Source organism: Apis dorsata, unplaced genomic scaffold, assembly GCF_000469605.1.
Source record: "Apis dorsata unplaced genomic scaffold, Apis dorsata 1.3 scaffold_504, whole genome shotgun sequence".
NCBI lineage: Eukaryota > Metazoa > Arthropoda > Insecta > Hymenoptera > Apidae > Apis > Apis dorsata.
Genome location: NW_006263733.1, coordinates 90115 through 97607, shown reverse-complemented (window position 1 = coordinate 97607; position 7493 = coordinate 90115).

Here is a 7493-nt window from a genome sequence, read left to right as displayed (position 1 = left end):
CCCCCCCCTGAAAGGAAGAAGATGCGAACCGGAGAGAAACTAGTCTCGTCCCCGCTTTTGTCCCTTTCGTTTCACGGCCACCCTCCTCGCTCGTGCGCGCTCGCTTTCGACCGCAAAACTCGTCCCGGAGCTTTCCACCGCTAATCGACTTAGGTAGGCAACCATATCCCGTGAGTAATATCATCACATTAACCCCGGGTCCGTCGGTTGCACGCATAAATAGAATCGTCTTTGGCCTGCGAGCGCGATCTCCGCGGGCACCGGTGAGGGTTAATATAAATGCGTGTGCGCGAGGGGTCAAGTCCCCCCTTTACGCTAGATTGATACTTTACGCGACCTGGCCGCGGGAACACGTACACGGTGGTCTGCGAAAATGTGCGGGAAGATCGTTAAGGAAGGAGCGCGTGAGCGCCGGGTGAGTAATTGATTTTAAACTGCGCGACACTTTATGCTCGATTCGCGAATTACACGGGTATTCACGTGCACGTGAGCGCACGCGATCGGTTCACAGACGAGGGAATTATTTATCGTTGGATGGATCGAGGATGAAGATCCAATTTCACGAGATGAAACTGTTAGATTGTCTCGAAAGTTTTTCTCTTCTCTTTAGGAAATAAAATTACGATTAATGTTAGATTGTTTTAAAAGTTCCAAGCATAAAAATTCCATCTTTCTCTTATTAATACTAGATTTTAAAATTAATTCTTTTGCGATAACTTTCTAATATTATTATCAGCGGATTTTTATGTAGATATATATTTTTCTCAAAGAATAATGAATTCTGATATTAATATCTTTTATATTGAATGTTACAAATAAGAATAATATTGTGAATGAAACTTCTGCTTACGATATAATATTAAAAATTGGACAAATTCGGAATAGTTTATTTTCAGAAGCAGTAGAAGAGTATCCAATATAACATTGAAAAAAATATATTACACGATGTTTAATAAAATTATTGGCATTGTTTTAGCTGCATAAAAATCCGCAATCTAATTACTATATATAATTTTCCAAGAAGACTAATATTTTCGAAAGAAATATCCAAATATATTTCAATTCCTTCCTCATTTTATCTGTGAACGATAACTGGATTGTTATATATATAAGATCGTTATTATGAAGTTCAGTCTGGTCACAAAGCAAAATATAATTCGCCGCATAGGGCACGTCTCAATTACGCGAATCGATTCAACTTCCATGGTCGGGGACCACCGCGACGACGTCGTTAGGAAATGTCACAAATTGGTCCAATTAGCGTCCCCATTCGTGGCGTAACGAGCTCGAATCGCGAACAGATCACGGGCAATTAGTCGTTCGATTCGTCTGGAGACCCGGTTGTGGAAAGGTAGAAAGAATGCGCCCCTGGAACGGAACGCACCGAAATGATCGAGTTAATCGACGGTGCTGTCTCAAAGGAGAAAGTATGGCAAAAAGAGTGCAGCAAGGGGCGATAGAGCGGAAGACACGCGTGTGCGTCACGTAGATTCGTTGGTCATGAAGGAACGTCAATGATTATCCCAATGGCTTAGAAAGTCGCGTGATTCAAAAGGGAAATGGTAAAACTATTATTTGATTTCGCCTTGAATTTAAATAATAGAAAAATGATGGAATTTATTATAGATCATTTCCTTTTTTCATCAATATGAATTTCTTCTAATATTTCGCACATCTATAACTTACTCGAATTTCATTATAAATTAAATTCGTGCTAATATCGAATAATATAACAAGATTAAAAATTTATTATTATTATTTATTTCGAGGATAATAATACTCATTCCTGAAAAATATATCAAAGTCTTTCTAAATTTGATTCTATTTAGATTCATAAGTATATATTTATTTTAGAAATTTAATCCTATAATTGGACGTGTTTGTTAATTCTTTAATTTCTATCCTTCTATTAAAAAATTCTTTTCAAATCCAAATCATCGTTATTTATCATCATTATTTATTTCGAGGATAATAATACTCATTCCTGAAAAATATATCAAAGTCTTTCTAAATTTGATTCTATTTAGATTCATAAGTATATATTTATTTTAGAAATTTAATCTTATAATTGGACGTGTTTGTTAATTCTTTAACTTTTATCCTTCTATTAAAAGATTCTTTTCAAATCCAAATCATTATTTCATATATTTCATGTATATCCAGCATATACAATCCAGATTAGATTTCTCCAAGATTATTCGATAATTCTATTCGATTGGTATCATCTTAGACCCTACGTTTGCACTCATTTATTTGTATCGCGTGTTTCCTTGAGGCCGGCCTTTTACGTAATCCTCCCACGCGGCGCGGCCACGAGAGTGGAAAACGAGTTTGGAGCGGGGAATTAGCCCGAGAGGAGATGTGCCCGTGTGTATCGGCTCATGTGTATCACAACGATGATTCATAGATTTCGAGGCGTACTTTCCTGCCGTCCCACATATCCGTATCCACCACGTGCGGATGTAAAATTGCACCGCGGAGGAAAAAGAGTGTGTAGCAATCGTTTCGCGCGCGCCTTCGCGAGGATTGCCGAGGAGTTCGCGTTCCACGATTCGCAATCGCTGGATTTTTGTACGAAACACGAGTATTTATATCCTACTCGACGGATTAATTCCACCTTTCCGGCTTTTCTATTCCGTAAATCGACGATTTATACCTCTGTCTGGTTTATGGATATGTTGATTGACTGTATACAAGATAATCATTACATCGATTTCGTATTTGGTTGCTGAAATTGGTCGGTATTAGATTGTTGCCGTGTATTCTCGATTTCAATATCGCTGTAAATGATAGTTCATTGATCGAGTTGCATTGGAAAGTATTTGTTTTCCGTCGAAAACGGAAAAGAGTACTTATTTATCACGATTCTTTGAAATTTTGTTTAATAAGAGAAAAAAAGTTGCAGACAAAGAATCCTCTTTGTCAGAATCTATTTCGACTTAAAAGCATTTTCCAATGTAAACAGTTCAGGTATCGAGCCTCGCGTTTTAGAGCACAATTCTGGAACTCGTAAATTCTTCTCACGATCCCTCCGGAAACCTTTCATCTCGAACGTGTCAATAATTCCTGACGACAAAGACAGTGAAAAAAAAAAAAAAAAACATTCGTTCGAAAGAAACTAACGATTCTTCGATTAAAATGAAGTTGAACGAAAGCGTCGATTATTCGATACAATGATTCACCGCTGTGATATCCTGTTATTCTCAAGCAAATAGAGATACCAACGATCGGCAAGCATTGGCCCGGATTTCAAATCCACCGTGTATTACGTGGTTAACTCCGTGCAGCTATGAAGACGAATCCAGACCCCGGCAAGGAGGATCCTGAGACAATGGGCGGCCGATTGCGCAAGATCTCCTTCCGCTGTCGGAGGCACACTGTGTTCCTCCGTGCACGAGCCACGGATAATGTCGCAATCCTGGCAAAAGGCAGGATGTCGACGAGGCTGCCTGGTGCACGGTTCTGTGCCCATGCCGATCCTGATTCCGTTTGGACATCCTTTCGGTCTCCTCCGCCCCCTCCACCACGTGTTGAATTGCGTCGTACTCGGTAAACTTCTATTCAAATCCTTGGCGACGGGGTCCTCCCGAGTAATTAATCAACAACCCGCGCGATCGCACATGAATTTCGTAACTCTTGTTTCTAGGTTGTTCCCTAGAAGGAAGGATTGTTTCTCCCGATTCTTTCTTACATTAATTTTACAATTCTTCGGTGTACACGTTGATCTGATAAATTATCGGGAAGGATAAGCGCCTATTCTCCAATTTTATTTAAACCTGTGCCTTTCCAGCTATAATTACTTTAATAATATTTACGAAAATTATTCCAAAATCTCAAATTCGTCATCCAGATTTTTATATTTCTTCGATATTCTTGCGCCACGTTATTCAAGAAGAATATCTTAAAATTAAGATATTCGTTTCAAAAAAAAAAACGTTAAGAAATATTCACATAGATTTACATTAAATGAATAGCTTAAAAACTGAATAAATCAAAGATCCTTTAATCAGATTCTCAAAGATTTAGCAAATTATTTTCGTAATAAACGAATTATCACGGAATCGTGTGCATGCAGCTCGTGATCAGGACACGTGTGGAATAGCCCGTGCAAAATCGTAAATCCACCAGAATCCAGTGGAAACCCGCGCGTTGAATATTCGATGAGGAAGAGGGGTGTTACGAGCTCGCGTATATGTTCACCGTCCTAGATACGGTTATAGTCACGGCATTGTGCGCGCGTTCCTCTTACCTGGACCAACAATCGCGCGTCTCAGAGGCGGCCGGTAACCGGAAGCAAGCGGGAGGGGTACTATAAAGAGGCTGCGTTTCCGGCGACAGAATCGACAAGGACGAGTCGGGACCTCGCGCCAGATGCATCCTTCGCTGCACAAGCTAGCGGTTTCTTTTACGTGCCGGCCGTTGGAAAACGGAACTTCGCGCCACGGTGAACACGAGAGTACACTCGTGCGACCTGTCGTGACGATGCGCCTCTTACAATATACGGATAATGCGGATTTTCGTAACGCAGTAGGAAAAGGGGGTCGCGAAAGATGGATTGACCGACGAATACTGCTGCTGCTGGACCCCCACCATGCTGTGGCTTGGTTCAGAAACGGAAATGCTCGTAAAAAAAAGGAAAAAAAAAAAGAGGGGGGAAAGAGGACGATAAAAAGGATTGCGACGTCGCGATGCGATTATCTGTGGAGGATGATCGATCGGTTATCTTAAATGCTTGGGAACTTTTGTTAATTACGAGGATAATTAGAAAATGAAAGTATACGAGTTTGAGTCTTTATTCTTCGATATTGGTTATTGTATTAGTGTTAATTTAGTAGTGGTTTATATTATTTTAATTTTTGGAGAAAGCTCGAGTGGAGATTCGAGTAAATTTTGTTCGATATTTTGAAATTTTATATCGTTGGAAATCGAATTTTCAAGTTCAATCATCCGATATCACCTAAAACATGGTACGATTTCATGACGAGCCTGAGTTCTTCGAATTATAATTACTCCTCTTAAAGTTTCGTTAAAAACGTCACCAGGAAAAGAGAAACTTTTCTTTTCTGAGGACAATCGTTCAGAGATGGCATTTTTGACAGAGTTGGAGCGATCCAGGGCCACGTTTCTCGTATTCATGTATGCGGCCACGCCCCGGTAGTACAGCGTCTTCTTGCCCCAGCATCTGGTACGCTTCATTAGCGTGGACCGAACGAGCGTAGCGACTAAACCATCTCTACGCTGATTACACGGCTCCGTTGTTGAAACAATATTTCGTTGGTTGAAAAAAAGGAGATCTAGCTTTGTGGACGAAACAGTGGACGGATAACGAGTTAAATCGGATCAGTAAAAATTCAATCCGAATTATCTATCTACCATCTGACTTTTAAGAGTTTTGTCTCAAGGATTTTGTTTTTGGAACGAAGCTGCTACGATTGTATCTCGTTTAGAATCATCAGAGATGAATTAGTAAGATCTTTATTTAACGCTGTATCTTTCATGATATGGAATGGAATTAAGAGTTGCTGGAGTTGTCGATTACATCTGGATGGAGAAAAATTACTCGAGTACGTTATTTCACAGAATCGATGAAAGTATGACGAGATAGTCAAACATGTTGTCTCGAGGACAAGTCCATTTAAACATTAAAAGTCCATTTAAAAAGAATTCTTACTTCTTTCTGTTAATACCGATTAAGTTATTATTCGCGACACACTTATGAGGAGATTAAAGTCACTCGTGTATTAGAATATTTTATCAAATAAACGTATGAACGAGACAATATCGATCGATATCGAAAAATTCATCAATTTTATTCGAGAATAATCTGAAATACGTTCCCCACAAAAAAAGTAAGGATTCATTTTAAGCATATAAACTTCACTGTCACCAGATAACAAAATGATTTATCTCCATACGTAAAGGTTATTACTATCCATCCATTTCATTTCAGAACCGCGCAAAGCGTATATTTCACAGGCTGACAAATAGTCGACGTAAAAGTACGCTAACTAGTCCCGGCAAAGGATGCTCGTATCTTTTTCTCGCTCCTGATGAAGTTCTATCGAATAATCAACGTTTCTACCGCGTCAAGCTTTCTTGGAATGTTGCGTAATCAGAGAACATTTTGCCGCCGTTTCAAATGAACCGATCTTTTTGTTACATTTACGCAAACGAAATATGGCGGCAGGTGCTCGCCGTTTAATTGCGGTGAAAACTCTACTCCCGATACCCTCTAATTTGCCCAGCTAACAAGAGTAAAATCTCGGCTCAGGCTTCTCGTAAACGCTTCCCGTTCCTTGATTTACGTATCGTTCCGCGGCGCGGTGTCTCAAACGCGGATTTTATGCTTCTCCTGGTTGCGGAGAAAGCGAAACCGTTTCGGAAAATTTATTGACGGATAACGTTGCTTTCAATTGGATGATCGTTTCTTTGGGGGACGGTTAGGGGGAGAGTCGAATCTCGTGATTTTAGAAAAATTTATAAATCCAATTTTTTCCTATTTTAAAACTGAAGCTCAATTTTTCAACAAATTTGTTGGATTTTTTGTTGGAAAATTTGACGAACTTAAGTTTAGTAGATACATCTTTTACACGACGCATCGTTTATATCTTGCGCAAAAAAGCTTAGCTTTTCTCATTGGGATATTAGAATTACAATATATAATTCCTTTCGTTGTCGAACGAAACGATGAAGAATCTACCTTTTATCCAGAAGCTTGAGGGAATTCCCCTTCCAAATAGTTCGATTAACTTTTTCAAGCATTCCTTGACACGTCGTAATTCCTCGACGACGAGTTATAAGTTGGTATGTTTCGCACGTGCCGGCCATTGATCGAGGATGAAGGGACGGAGTGGACTCGAGTCTCTCGGTCCAGAGGAATTACTATTCGTTTCTTTCGTGAACGAAGAAGGGGAGGAGGGGTTCGAGATAGGGACACGGGATGCCTCGCATGCCGTCGTGTCGACCGAGAGATTAATGGCGCTTTAATAACGTTAATTGAAGCCCTTAGAAGAATCGATACGGCGCCGATCGGACCGGTATCGTTTCGAGATACCGATCGATCTTATGATAAATAGTCAGCGGCACTGCGGGCGACCGATCCGACGCCTTCGCCCTCGAATGAGCACCGATCGGGGGAACCCTTGCCCTTCCATTCCAACTCTTTTCTTTTATTTCCGCTGCCCCGGAGTGAGCTCTCGATCTCTTATCCCCCTTTTCATCCTAAGTATCATGGCGCGAGTCCAGCTACAAAAAGAAAAAGAAAAAGAAGGAGGGAAAGGAAAAAGAAAGAAAAGAAGAGGTAGGAAGAGCGCTCTCTTTGTGTTTCTCATCCTTGTTTCCGATCGGTCTGCGCCTTCTTGTTTCTCTTTTTCAACGTGTATCAAGGACGTTTACTCTTTCGCGATAGATAGATCATGTTACATGGTAAAATATCAATCCGTTAATTAAGAGTAATTGGATAACGAAAGATAATTTTAAATGTGTTGGATGAT